A 15,741-nucleotide genomic window follows, 5' to 3' on the forward strand; every position below is an offset into this window, starting at 1 on the left:
AGCATGGAAGTTTTCCCATCCTCTAGTGTCTCCTTCTATTTCTTTCTTCAGTGTTTTATAATTTTCTTAAAATCACAAAATTCTTTCTCTTTTATTGAGACACACTGCCAAGCACTCCAGGCTGACCTTGAACTTGAATTTTCTATGTACCTTAACCTGATACGATTCTCCTACCTCATCTCTCAAGTGCTAGAATCACAAGCATATGCCACCACACCAGATTTTCAGGGACTCGGAAAGAGCCCAAAGGAATACTTGGGAGCACTCTGCCAACTGAGCTGAGTCTCTAGTCCAGGATCACATAATTTATATAGGTTCAAATCCTCTGGGAGGTAATTCAGCTAGCAAAGTACTTGCTCCACAAGCATGGCAGAGGCAAGCAGATCCCTGCGGCTGACTGAACAGATAGCCTTGTCTACTGGGCAAGGCTCAGGTCCTAATGAATGAACTTATCTCAAAACTCAAGGTGGACAACTCCTGAAGAACAACATCTAAGGATGACCTCTGGTCTTCAGATGCATATAATGTGCTGTGCACACACATGAACACACACACAATGAGGGGGTATGGGGTGAGGTTATAAAAACTACTTTCAGAATGCCATTCATTTGCTTCAACAGGACTTAAGCATAAACATACACAGATGGACAGACAGATGTACACACAAATAATTTCTTCTCACAAATGTCTGAAGTATTATGACTGTTTTAACATTAACTTTGCAAAAGCAAAATCCAGTACTCTGAATCATTCTAAAACAGCGACATTTCACTGCTTTTTAAACTAAAAACTACTGAATAATTTCTAATTATAGAGACAAATTCATTTAAAATTCAATATTCCAGATTCCTATAAATCACTCATTCTTTCACAGTAACATAATAGCCTTTAAGTTCAATAATATTAAAAAGGGAACTAGGGATCAGACGTGTTCTAAAAATATCTTTGAATGGTTCACATTTCAGTTATTTTCCAATTTTCTGATTAATTCTAGACATCACAAAATTTTAACTATTTTCATTGTAAAGAATATATTGTTATAGGCCTTACATTTGAAATGTGGATGGTACATGTGAAACATGTCATTCCAACTTGAGTATACGTGCCACTGAAGCCACTGAAGCAATCCTGTATGAACTATATTTAAGTAAAAGCATAACTAGTAAGCTCACATATGACAATTCGCTATCCTGTAAGTATTCTGTGCTTAAGGAGCCTCAGAAATATATTATTTAAATTAAGTATTAGGTTTTAGATAATATATTATTTGGAAGTTTTTCAAATACTTCTTTTACTGAGATCACCTCATTAAATATAGGATACAAATTATCTTAGAATCAACTATGAAAACAGATGAAAGGAAGACTTAGAATGTGTTTTATGAGTCAGTAAGAGCAAACTAACTATCTCTTTGTTCACACTCACTCAGTAAACAGAAATAGTCTTTTATTTCAGGATTACTTGAAGAAAATGGGTGGAATCCTCTTCAGAGGGCCTGAGGATCAGGGCTGTAAGACAGCCTGTGTTTTGTTTACTAAGAGCACTAAAGGTCACACTAGCATCGGCACCTCTTGCAGTCAAAGCCAGGGATCTAAGAGGAGCCTGCAGGTGGAAACATTTGGGTCCCACCCCAATTTGTACATCAGTAGCTTTATTGAGAGCTCAGAACAGTTGGGAATTGAGAAGCTTATCTTTAGTACTTTGTGTCTTTGATACATGGCCTCGCTCTTAGAAGACAAAAAAGTTGTTGGCTGGTATGCAATTGATGTGATCTTGGTCTGAACAAATACCATTCACAGTTGCTTCTGAATAAACAAGACGCTTTTTAAATTAGTTTACAAAGAATTTTGTATGCCCTTTTGGATGCTGATAAGGGGCACTGCAGAAGCCAACTCTTAGGTCAGCTCAAGTTAGTTACAACACTGTATCATTGATAACACCATTTTAAACTCGAGCTTCCTTTATTTTTCTTTATAGTCTGTTATGGCTTCTTTTCAAGCTGCTTGGACTGCAGGTGTTCAATCTTCTTCATCTTTGCCAAGGTGTTGCACTTACAGATGAGAAGGAGCTGAATGCATGTTTCTAATGAAGCAATTAACTTAAGTACCCCCTTGTCAAGAAAAATAAACTGATACCTAAAGGGAATTCAAAATAAAGACTACTACATAACACAAGCTGTTAATAGTCTGTAATTCGATTCTTGGTCACATTATTTTGTTTGTTTGTATTATACTTATCTCCTGGAAGCAAAAAAAAAAAAAAGGAAAGGAAAAAGGAAAATGCAATTGTAAATCAAAAGTTTGATGACAGATTTTTTTAAAGGCTAATCACATTTTTTTTAAAAAATGCAAAATCAGGAACATATATAATTAGAGCATAAAAGATTTATATCACAAATACTATATTATGTTTATGTCTCTGTGTGTGTTTTACATGCACATGAATGTGCAGGTGTGTGCCTGTGTGCACACATGTAGGGGCCAAAGCAAGACTTGGGTTGTCTTCTGCTGCTCTCTGCCTCATTGCCTTCTCTCACTGAACAAAAAGCTGGTCATTGGGGCTAGGCTAATTGCCTAGCCAAACAGTGCTTAGGATTTGCCTGTCTCACCTCACAACATGTGGGTTCAACACACTCATCCCTACCCTGTTTTTATTGTGGGATCTAAATTCAAACTGAGGTCCCAATGCTTGCAGAGCAAGTGCTCTTACTGAGCCATTTCTCCAGCCTCCTATGTTTACTTTCAACAAGACAAGAAAGGAAGAATGAAAGTCTACTCATTTTCGAAACTTTCAGACTTACAGGAACACAGTTCTATTTGCAGTTTCATATGAGAATGATACTTAACAGGACTGAAGAGAAAAGATAGTACCTAAAATGCATCATTAACTGAGCAAGAACTTTTTCAATGAGAACTTAGCAATTGTCATTTATTAACCTTTAGAATATTTCCTATTTCTCTTATATTTTAATTTCAGAAGAGTAAACGTGACCTCCCATGAAACACCATCAGTTAAGCTCATATATAGTCTTTCCTATTTGAAAACTGTGTTGCTTAGAACTGAAATGTGACCAAACACACTTGTATGGAAAAGAAATAAGACACTGTACTTTCTCCCACTTACAAACCTACTCTTTACTCACAACTGTACCATTTATCTGCCAAGTTATTAACTGTAAACAAGAGAATGATTGACAAGATTGGAGTACAAAAGAAATGGGAATTAATTCTCAGTAGTTGATATAGTCTATAATTGAGCCATACAAATATATTTTAAGAAATATAGGAAACTGCCAATATTAAACATTTTAGCTAAAAAACAGCAATTTTATATAGGGTCTAAATAATCATAAGCTCAGTTTTAAACAGCACATGAGTACCTTACATTCCCAATCAGATGAATCAGACTTATCTCCCAGGAAGCAATTTCAACCATATCCCCAAATATATTTTGACAACTTTGGGGGGAGCAAGTTCTAAGACATAAGCAATAGATTATATTTGGAATTCTACTGATGATATATCCTAAAACTGAACTGAAATACTATATCTAAAATTCCAACCAAGCCCTCTTTAGCAAAGGTGCAAAACCTAGTAATACCTCCAGAGCCACTTCCGGTAGAAGTTCACATGCATGAGCTGGAGACTGCAGTAGATGGAAACTGTTAGGCGATCACATAAAGTCACTAATCAGAACAAAAAGGATTTTTAGATTGATAAGTCTTGGCCCTTTTGATCTGTCATTGTTATTGTTCAAGAAATTGACAAACCTCTACTTTATGTAGAAGTCCCTTAAATGTTGGCTTATAGCTTTGAAAATACCAGGTAGCTGTGGTATAAGAAAGACTATATTTGTTCTCTGACCCTAGTTCCCAGCACAATACTGAAAAACCCTTGTAATTTTCCAAGTGATAGCAATGGCTTTTGTTTTTCATATTGTATTCCTTTCAACTACAAATGAGTTTATTGTGTTTTGGTAACTTAGGGTTGGTCTTCCAAATACCCTTGGATTGAAAGACCAAGTGATTAGTATTATAACTTTCTGTTCTCTTCCACCTCACCTTACTTCCATTCTGGGGCTTGAGTTTGAAATCTATTGACTCTTGTTCAAGGAGATTTGGAGAGCTCCTGGGTTGTTAAACACAACCCTGATGCTGGCAGAGTAAAATGCCTTCAAGCACTGAAGCTCTGTGCCCTAATGCAATGCCTTCCTCGATGTTATCTCTGCCATCTGGTCCTTCCTCAGTTCTATCTTTCACACTAAACCAGTAAAGATAAAGATATGCTAAGTGTTTTCCTGACCTTTAGAGCTATTTGAGCAAAACACCAAGGTCTGTAGAAGATTAAAGACATGAGTTAATGAAAAATAAATTTAGTCCAATGTTAAAGTCATCAGCTTGTAACTTCTACTGGACTTGAAACAAACTCCTTTGTGCCCTTGGGATAGCACATCTTGACCTAATAAATCTAATGCATTTCATTGTCACCAATGAAAGATCAAAACGTCTCATAAAATGGGATAGTCAAGCATAAATGTTTAGATCATTCCAGATACTATGCTAGGTATTTTATTGGAAATATTAGAATATAGTGTTACATGTGAATAAAACAAACATAAACACTGACCCCAGAACCTTTATTCTCTCTCAACAAGAACCAAATAAGCATGTTAGAAAAAAACAGGGCAGTGAAGGAAGAGCTGTAATACGGTCATAATGTGTGACAGAGGAATCCATAACATTCATATCAGAACTCAAAGTATCACAGAAAGCATTCTGGAGAGACTAACACTTAGAGGATGAACAGAAAAAGTTTTGAATATACCACTACTACTGCCCTTCACTTATGCTGTTCTGTTTCCAAAAATACCTGGTCTATACTGTAAGCATTTACTTTTCAAGGTCTAAGAGTCTTGAAAGCAATTGTGATCCATGTCCAATGAACCTAGATGATCATCCTATTCTACTGAGGAGAGCGGGTCTAATATAAAGAGGATATCAAGATAATCACACTAAGAGTCTCTCTACCAACTCTTCCCCTTGATTGAAAAGGCCATGAGCTGAATCATGTATACTGGGTCACTAGCAAGGAGCATAGGCTAGCCTTTATGTCTGCCAGTTCTCCCACTTAATTGTCTTTCACATGTTTATTTTAGACCTTATTTCTTTGTCATATGCACACATATACACACATACATGTAGATATTGACAGAAAGACAGATGATAGATAGAAATGATAGATGATAGATAGATAGATGATAGAAGATAGATGATAGATAGATAGATAGATAGATAGATAGATAGATAGATAGACAGACAGACACAGACAGACATAGATTATTTGGGTGTTTGGGGAATATGCAGGAGTTAGGAGGAGTACTGAGGACTGAACCCCGAACTTCATGCATGCTAGGCAAGCACTATACCACTGAAATGTCCCCAGCCTGCCAGTAACTTTGAAATGGACCTTCAATAGCTTCAGAATTCTAGTACCACTCTTGGATTTCCATGACTCGCCCTCTACCACATCTGAATCCAGTGTTGAATCTCAGAATATCATATGCTAATGAATAACACTTTGGCAGCTTCAGTACTTTGAGCTGAAAGACACTTGAAGAGCATCCAAAGCAGAGTTTCTTCCCAGCCTTATCTGTTCCTTCTTACTCCTGTTCCCTCTCTCCCTGAAAGAAGGCCAAAGGAACTACAATTCCTATTCTCCAATGCAAGTCATGAGAGCCAGACCCTCGGTATTAGTCAGGGTTCTCCAAAGAAACAGAACCAGTAGAATGAATATGTATAGAGATTTATCAGCTCAGCTCACAGGATAGAGTCCGAGTAGTCCAACAATGGCTGCACCACACTGGAGAAGCTGAGAATCTGTAGTCGCTCAGTCCACAAGGCTGGATGTCTCAGTAGTCCCAATCCAGTGCTGAATGTCTTACAAATTCCAAAATATCAGCTAGTCTTCAGTCTACAGCAGCAAGACGAACTCACCAGCGAGACAGAAGGTAAGCTGCAAAAAGCCCCATGTTCTCCTCTGCCTTGGTCTTTTATATCGGCTGCCATCAGAAGGTAACGCCCACATTTAGGGTGTGTCTTCCGGCTTTAGATGATCCAATCAAGAAGATCTCTTTCATTTCAGTTAATCTCAGATCCAATCAAGTTGACACCCAGGATTAGCCATCACACCCTCTAAACCCTCAAAGCTAGCCATAAAACCTTGCCATATTATGCTCCATTTTTCTCCTTTTCTGACAATACAAAAATTACCTGAATAGTCCTGGCACAAACCTTGGAATACTATAACAGTGACCAAGAAGAATCTAAGCAGACAGATCTTACTGATTTTTCTCCCACAGTATATTGCCTTAGATTGAACACTTTTGGCAAACCACATTTCTATATTACTGTCCATTCTTCATTAAATATAACAACAAAAATAGTTACTGGCACTTTGGCTCTTTATTATGAAGGCCCCCAGCTCAGGGAAAACTTTGACTAAACAAACCTGTTCTATTTTTACTTTGTTAAATCAGTTGTCTGTTAAGGGAGTGGTGGTCATAGCATTGTAATGGGTTAAAAAAAAAAAAAAAGAACACCAACCTTCTCCTCCTTAAGAAGAAATTAATAATGAAGCTAATCCAAATGGAAAACACTTGATATAAAATTATTAGGATTCACAAGACTATACTTCAGCACTGTGTAAGGGAAGTGGACAGTTGCCTGTAAAAGTGGCACTGGTAGGCAGCAGTGAATGATGTGACTACAGGGGTAAGAGACTACTACACTGATCACAAAGATTAACCATGACCTTTTAATGGCTATAACCTAACACCAATTTTGAAATTGAGTTCTAGAGTTTTAGAGTTCCTCAAAAGATACTGAAATAGCACTGAATCAGAGATGTTCATGTCTTCAAAGCACAAGAAAGTCATCAACAGCCTTTAAATGAAAAAAAGACCTGGAACAGTGTTTTTCAATAGGAAGAGACTGGTAGGAAATAAAAGACGACATTTTAATTGAATCCTTTCTTGGAATGGTCAATGAAATGAGACTATTCTGTGTGAAATAAGCAAGTTTCATTTCCAAAACAAAATTTTAAAAGCTGACATGAAAAGCATTTCAAAGCCAAGTTAGTTTCAGTCCTTACACAAACATAGTAAAACTGCCCCTAAGTTGAAATAATTAAATGGTTTGAATCTGAAGAAGCCAGTTGAAAAGCACCCACTTCCTATACAAAATATTTATTGAGGTTGCAATATGCACCTGTTTAGCAAGGACTCCAGCAGATTAAATTTTAAAACTTTTAAAGTAATAATAACTTCTTCCAGAAATTTTACATCTAATTAGAAAAACATGACAAAATAGAGTTTAATCAAAATGGCAACTAATTATGGTAGTTTTAAAAAATAAATAAAAATAAAGTACTATATAATTTTGCCACATGCACTTAAATTACTAATAAAATGAAAGGAGTTGAGATACAAAAAATAGGTTTGAAGTAAACAATAAAATATAAAGATGCTACATTTTCCAAAACAAAAATAAAAATTAAGAAATTTTAAGATAAAAATAAGAGACATAAGAAATTGTCTATTTTAGGAATCCACTGTTCAGAAAATGGAATATCAACAATAAAATAATAAAAACAATAAAAACAGTGTAATTCTAATGCTGTGAAATTTTCTTGCATGATTAAAAACTCTATATTGGAAATAAACTTAATGTATGTTGCATCATAAATAGAAAAGAACTCAAAACAAAAAAACTTACATATGCTTCTTTCATAAAATCCATAAATTATTTCCACACCACTAACTATGAAATATTCATGCTTAAATAAACCAGTGTGAGTATGTTTACAATTAAGGAGCTAAGTACTAATTTAGAAGAAACATAAAAAAAGAGCTGTCAAATACTGCTAAAGAGATGTAATCAGCAAAATCTAGAAATCTAGATTATGAGAAACTCCAGAGGGCAGGTGATCCAGTTGATTTAACAAATAAATTTCGATGCAAAACATGGTAAACAGTGTAGTTATCAATCCTATTTAAACCAGGATTCAATAAATAAGCTATTATGATTTATAAAGAAATCAGAGAAGTTTGAAAAGTGATTAGACACTTGACTTTAAGGCACTGTTATTAATTTTTAGGCATATTAATAGAGTGTGGTTGTGCCTTATCACTTAGAGAAATAGTACAGGTGAAACAGTATGTGTGGGATCTTTCTCAAAGTAATTAATTTGAAAAAAGATAAAAAAGGAGCTAAGATATAAATGAAACAAAATAAGCTATGGTTGATAATTTGTATTAGGTGGTTAAGTACACAGAAATCCATTATTCTTGCTACTTTTATACATATTTTAAATTTCTCATAATAAAAGGTGTAAAAAGAAGAGTTGTGGGGCTGGAGAGAATGGCTAAGTAGTTAAGAGCACTGACTGCTCTTTCAAAGGACCCGAGTTCTGTCCCCAGCATCCACATGGCAGCTAACAACTCTCTCTAATTCCAATTCCAAGGGATCCAACACCCTCTTCTATCCTCTGCAGGCACTGCATGACAGGAGTGCACTTAAATGCATGCAGGCAATACACTCATATGTAAAATAAAAAGAGAAGAGTTGTGAGTATGCATTATTTGACCATCAGGTTCATTATGTTCATTATAGGATACATTTTTAATATGACAGAGGAAAAGCAAATCTATTAGAAATGTATTCTTAATACATAATTAATGCTCCAAAATTTAAGAGCCCATCTAAAGAAGTACTGGACTCAAAACTATTTGATAAGTACCCAACCCAGTAAGTATCACACCAGGAACACTAGATCATAAAACACTGGTGAATCTTGTTATGCAGCATTATATCAAAAATAGAAGGTGAAAAATGTTTTACATTCAAATAAAAGCTATAAACAAACATTATCTAAAATATTTCAATGTTTGTTTTAATACTAAATATATTTGATATTATTTTAATTAATATTAATAAACATATTCAATATGAGCTTCTTCATATATTCAATCATTGCATGTTAACATCACACTAAAGAAACCTGAAGTAATAAGAATGTTAATATTTTTTAATCTCTCCACCCCCACACCCTGTATGATAAAGTTGGAAAATTGGACTGCACAAGTAAAGATTATGAAAAACTTTTAAAAACACAGGAATGGAATATGCAAGAAATGTGGGACACCATGAAAAGACAAAATTTACACATCATAGGTATAGAGGAAAGAAAAGAATCTCGGGACAAAATTAGTTTCAAATTGAAACTAATCAGAAGAAATAAAGAAGGTCACTTCATTCTGATCAAAGGAACAATTAACCAAGAACATATTACAATCATGAACATATATGCACCAAACTCTGGTGCATATAACTTCATAACAACAGTACTACAGGACATTAAGGCACAGATTAATCCCAACTTGCTAAGAGAGTAGATGACTTTAATACCCCACTGTCTCCATTACACAGATCAAATGGATAAAGAATAAACAGAGAGACATTTGAATTAAACAATACCATACATCAAATGGACCTAACAAACATCTATTGAATATTCCACCCAAGCACCAAAAGAATATAATTTCTATTCAGCACCCCATGGGACTGTCTCAAAAATCAACAACATACTGGGGCACAAAACAAATCTCAATGAATTGAAAAAAAAAAAGAAGTAATTCCATGCATTCTATCAGACCATAATGCAATAAAGCTTAAAATCAACACCAGGAGAAGCCCTAGCAACTACATGAACTAATGGAGATTAAACAACACACTCTTGAATGATGAGTCAAAGGAGAAATTAAGAAAGACATAAAAGTATTCCTGGAATAAAAAGAGAGGACAATACAGCACAACAAAATCTGTGGGACACTTTAAAAGCAGTTCTAGGAGAGAAGTTTATAGCTCTAAGTGCCTACATTTAAAAAAATCAGAAAGAGCACAAATAAACCTAACAAGACATTAAAGATCTCTACAATGAAAATTCTAAATCTTTAAAGAAAGAGATAGGGGAAGAAGACACCAGAAGATTGAAGGACCGCCCATGCTCATGATTGGAAGATTTAATATTCTGAAAATGAACATCCTACCAAAAGCCATTTATAGCTTCAATGCAATGCCAATCAATATCCCCATGACATTTTTCACAGAATTAGAAAAAAAAAATCCTAAAACTCATAGAGAAACACAAAAGACCTCAAATAGTCAAAGTAACCCTGAGCACAAAGAGCAATGCTGGGGAGTTACTATACCAGATTTCAATCTGTATTACAAAGCTAAAGACACAAAAACAGCATAACACTGGCACAAAAATAGACCTGTAAATCAATGGAACATAATTGCAGACCCAAACATGAGTACATGCAATTTCAGCCACTTGATATTTGACAAAGGGGCCAAGGACACTCATTGGAGGAAAGAGCAAGTTTAGCAAATGGTGCTGGCAAAACTGGATCTCCACCTGTAGAAGAATGAGATCTCCACCTGTAGAAGAATGAAACTAGACCCTTATCTTTCACCTTGCACAAAAGTCAACTCCAAATGGGCCAAAGACCTCAATGTGAAACCTGAAACTCTAAAACTGTTAGAAGAAAACATTGGCAATAACCTACAAGATATAAGTATAGGTAAGGACTTTCTAAATCTGACATCAGTTGCTCAGGAATTAAGGTCAAGAATCAACAAGTGGGACCTCATTAAACTAAAAAGCTTCTGTACATCAAAAGAAACAACCAAGGAAGTGAAGAGAAAACTCACAGAGTGAAAGAAAATCTTCACCAGTGACACATGTGACAGAGGTTTAACATCCAGAATATATAAAGAACTCAAAACAAAGAACCAAGAAAGCAAGTGACCCAATTAAAAGATGGGCTAAGGATCTAAACAGAGACCTCTCAAAAGAAGAAATAAACATGGCTAAGAAACATCTTAAAAAGTATTCAACATTGTTCATAAATAGGGAAATGCAAGTAAAACCACTTTAAGATTTCATCTTACCCCAGTCAAACTGGCTAAGATCAAGAGAAGAAATGATACCAAATGCTACAGGATGTGGAGAAAGGGGACTGCTCATTCACTGCTGGTGGGATTACAAACTGGTGCAACCCCAATTGAAAACAGTGTGGAGAACCTACCATTAAAATTCTGAAAATGAACCTACCATTTGACCTGGTTATACCACTCCTTGGCATATACCCAAATGACTCATCCTATTGCAGGGATATTTATTTATTTATTTATTTATTTATTTATTTATTTATTTATTTATTTTGATCTTTTTGAGGCAGGGTCTTCCTGTCCTGGGGTTGGCCTGGAACTCACTACGTAGACCAGGATGGCTGTGAACTCACAGAGCTCTGCCTGCCTCTGCCTAGGGGTGCTGGGATTAAAGCCATGTGTCGCCACACCCAGCTTGCAAAAATACTTGTACATCCATGTTTGTTAATGCTTTTTTCACAATAGCTAAGAGATGGAAGTAACCAAAATGTCCCTCACCTGCCTAGAGAATAATGAAAACGTGGTACATCTATACAATGGAATTCTACTCAGCAGTAAACAAAATGAAATTTGCAGGTAAATGGATGGAACTAGAAACTTCATACTAAGTGAAGTAACACAGACTCAAAAGAACAAATCACATGTGTTCTCCCTCATATGTGGATCCTAGCACAAACCCTTATATGTGACTATGCATCCTGATGAAACTACAGGAACCAGGATACTAAAAAGGAACCAGAGAGGTAAAGGGAAAGAAGGAACCTGAAAGAGAAGAACAGTAAAGGACAGATGTTAATAAGGGAAAAATGGATAAGATGGGAGTATTTAAATGGGAGGGAGGAGGAAGGGTTATACAAGGAATTTTGGAGATAAAGGTTGAGAAGGAGCTCAAGAAAGGTGGAACCGTAGAAGACTGGTATTATCAAGGGAGAAATGGGAAAAAAGAGGACACTAAATAGGGAAGTCATGATGGAAGGGTTAGACAGGGAGAGAGATAAATCATGTCTAGCTAGTGTGAAAAAAAAAAAGAGGAAATCATATTATTAGTCCAACAACCTAATGACAAATTATACAAACATTATTGCAAAACAAATCCATGTGTATAACTAAAGACTAAAGGCTACATAAAGAAACTGTGCCAGACAGGAGAAACCTTCCTTTGAGCTGTTGGCCAGGGTGGTCCAAGAAACTCCCAAAACTACACAGCCTATTGCCATAATTCTTTATTGCCTCCCAGAACCTGAAGGCATGACCCTATTGCTGAAGACAGGACATACTTCGGATACAGGATTTGGAGCAATGGAACTGGAACTGACATGGAAGTCACTTCCCCTGAAGGCTAACTCTCCATAGCTTTGGAGAGCACTATGCAAGGTGTTAAGGGAGAATATCAACCAATGGTCCAACACCAGCTTCACGGCCAAATAACCACATCAATGACCTGCATAGTATACGACACTCGTGTAGTACTGGCACTTTTATCTTGGTGGTAATCAACAATTACCTACTTGCCCACTGAATGGGAGGAAACTCATGTGTGGTACTGTAAACATAGCCAAATACACATGGCTGAAGAGGTCATGGAGCTTACAGAAGACCTGAAAACTGTCACATCCCTAGATTAATGCATTTCTTACTATGTGCAAAATATGCATCCTTATATTTACAAATACCCTAGTCACTGCTCATCAAAGAAGCCTCTTTTGAACCAGACTATTACAGAGTACCACAACTAGTCACACACAGATATTTTCTGCGAACTGCCCAAGTCTCAGTGGCACATAGTAATAATAATATAATGCAACCTCTACACCCAAGGCTCAGGAACAAGAGAACAGGGGTAAAGGAGACAACAATGAGTATTTCAATTCTCAGTAATGAAGGTCCCTTATGCAACAGAGGGCCAGGAACACAAAAGGTCACAAATGGCCAAAGAGTAGAGACTAAGAGTCTGTAGAAAGCTGATCCTTAGACAGGACTCCTATATTAAACTGCACCCACCCAGGGCTCAGGGGCCATTGCAGAAGAAGAGGCAGAAACATTTTAAGAGCTAGGGAGGAGGTACATGACCATATGGAAATAGAGTTCTATGAGCTCCTGGGACCCTGCTCATATGAATCTACAGCAATGGTGTCAGCATGCACAGGACCATGCAAACTCAAGCAGACAAAAACTCAGCATAGAACTGGGGAAATGGACAGCTGACTCCAATCTTAGCTGAAGAAATACTTGCAACTGATTACTTCTAGGTGAAGAAGAGCTGATCTTTCTAAAGCAAGAGACTCTAGATAGGCTTACTAGACCTCAGTAGAGGAACTTGCACTGAGGAACATCTAAGGACACTAATTTGACACAATAGGCCTTAAGAAAAATGACAGAATGTATTAATTCCAGTGGGGGGGGGGCTATGGGAACATGCCAGTGGTGACGGTGGTAAAAAGTTAAATAAGATCAACTGAGATGTTCTATATGAAATACATACACATGTAAATTTTTTTTTTGGTCTTTTTGAGATAGGGCCTCCTTGTAGCCCCAGCTGGCCTGGAACTCACTATGCAGACCAAGCTGGCCTCGAACTCACAAAGATTGCCTGCCTCTGCCTCCCAAGTGCTGGAATTAAAGGTGTGCACCATCAAGCCGGTTGAACGTTGATATTTCTACAACTTCCTATTTTATAGCATATCATTAGAATTATGCAATCCTGGAATGTTGATCTAGCCAGTATGAATCAAATACTTGACATCGTCTATGGCACATAATAAAAGGCTCTAATCCAAATGGCCAAATTAATTTAATTTCTACATTTATCTGTGCTTCTTTGAATGACCCTAGCTTGACTTTTCCTTTTCACTTCCCCCAAAACAGCACAGAATCCCAATTGGATAATTCAGCACTGTTAATATTCATAAGCTTTGTGCAAAAAGGCTATCAGTCCCATGGTACATGGCCTACATTTTAAGCAATTTTGTTCATTTACCCAACATTTAGAAAGAATTTGTTGATCTTTGCCGACCAGTACAGAATCTTTCCTCTGAAGAAACAGAGCTTTGAATGACTCCCAATTGTATTCTCAGCCTGGCAGCTTCAGAAGATCACTGTGTGGCAGGTTCTAAAGGGAGAATACAGAGGTAGGCTAAACCAGTGTTATATCCTGTAGAATACAGAATCAATGATCAATTCAAAGACAGACAGCTATGACTAAGAAGCCCAATTGTTTAGGGTTCTGTTTACCTTACAAAGGGCACACATTCTTCGCTGGTGGATTTGTTGTTATGATGTTAAGGTGGTCTGTGCTTTCAGCTGTTTGAAACAAAATTAACAAGAAAGAAAGCAGGAAACAGCTCAGAACTAATTCCAGATTGCCCTTCCCAATATCTTACCATGGATGCTTTATTTATGAGACCCAGAAATTCCCTTCTGCTTAAGCTTTTTTGTTTGATCAGGCTTTGGAATAAGCATTGACATGTACACTTAGTATGAATCCTTATCATTCATTGAGTATGTGTACTTCAGCAAATTAATTAGGTCTCTTAACCTAAATCATCTCATAAAACATACAAAAAAATTGTAAGTAAGGTGTATGTGCCATCATGATGAGAACACGCTAGGAAATATCATGTTAATACGTCATATCCAACATCAAGTGAGTTTTACATGTCCTGTCTACTATGCTTACAGTGTCACAAAATCTAAAATACCCAAAATTCTGAAGATCAACAACTTTGTTATCATTACAGAATAAATGGTATAAGGGGTATCATGTTCTAGAAAACAAAAATTATATAAATGTCAACATAGTGAGCAGGAGAAACGGCTTAGTGGGTGAAGTGCCATGCAAGCATGAGAACCTGAGATCAGATCTCTAGCACAGACATGTCCAAGGGCATCTGTGCCTGCAAGAGTGGTGGGGGCAGAGTAAGATCCCTGGAGTTCCCTGGCCAGCTAGTCTAGCCAATTGGCTCTAGGTTCAGTGAAGGCTGATGGGGTGAGAGTGATAGAGGAAAACACTTGACTTCACATAGACATGTATACACACACACACAACAGGCTTTTGTAAACTATAAACAAGTTAGTTTTTAATATTTATCAAGATGCTTATGGAAAATATCTAGCTTCTGACAATATGTGACCTCAATTGTTTTTCGTCGATTCTTCACAATAAAAATGTCACAATATGATGTAATTTGATTATTAGATTACTATATACAATCCATTGAACTCTGCCATATGAAGAGAAACAATTAGCGGCTATGTTATGATAGCCATAATATATGATCCTCAGTCTACTTTAGAACTGTCATTCAATGACTGTTGACTTTAATCTTTCTCTTGAATCCTGCAAAAAAGGTGTAAGATTGTATGGTTCCGATGGCTGTTATAAAAGTTTGAAGTGTCGCCGGGCGTCGTGGTGCATGCCTTTAGACCCAGCAGAGGTAGGTGGATCTCTGTGAGTTCAAGGCCAGCCTGGTCTACATAGTGAGTCCAGGTCAGCTAGGATTATAGGGAGACCTTGTCTCAAAAAAAAAAAAAAAAAAAAAAAAAGTTTTAAGTGTTGCTCTAATTTGAATCAAACTGTTGTTAACTTCAGTAGCAATCATGTGCAAATCACCAGTGATACGCCATGATATTCAACCAAATACATCAACATCACTTTTCTCCACAGACTTAAGAGCAAATATCTGTATCACTGGAGAAATCTTTTGCAAAATCTTGAACACCTTGGGATTTCC

At 36.6% G+C, this 15,741-nt stretch overlaps 1 protein-coding gene across 5 annotated transcripts in view; it reads right to left on the bottom strand.

The window, feature by feature from the left end:
- Xrcc4 (X-ray repair cross complementing 4) overlaps positions 1-15,741 on the bottom strand; it is a 270,439-nt gene that overhangs the window by 247,624 nt on the left and 7,074 nt on the right. Inside the window, exons 2-3 of one of the 5 annotated variants that reach the window (XM_029556200.1) lie at positions 14,243-14,311; positions 13,989-14,120 (exon numbers count right to left, since the gene is read on the bottom strand). The exons of 2 other annotated variants lie outside the window; for them this stretch is intronic. The gene's annotated coding sequence lies outside the window, so the exon portion shown is untranslated. The remainder of the gene's footprint in view (positions 1-13,988; positions 14,121-14,242; positions 14,312-15,741) is intronic. 2 more of the 5 variants (XM_017803246.1, XM_029556201.1) reach the window with 2 other exon arrangements.

This window comes from Nannospalax galili, unplaced genomic scaffold (genome assembly GCF_000622305.1).
Source record: "Nannospalax galili isolate Female #2095 unplaced genomic scaffold, S.galili_v1.0 scaffold45, whole genome shotgun sequence".
NCBI classification, from domain to species: Eukaryota; Metazoa; Chordata; class Mammalia; order Rodentia; family Spalacidae; genus Nannospalax; species Nannospalax galili.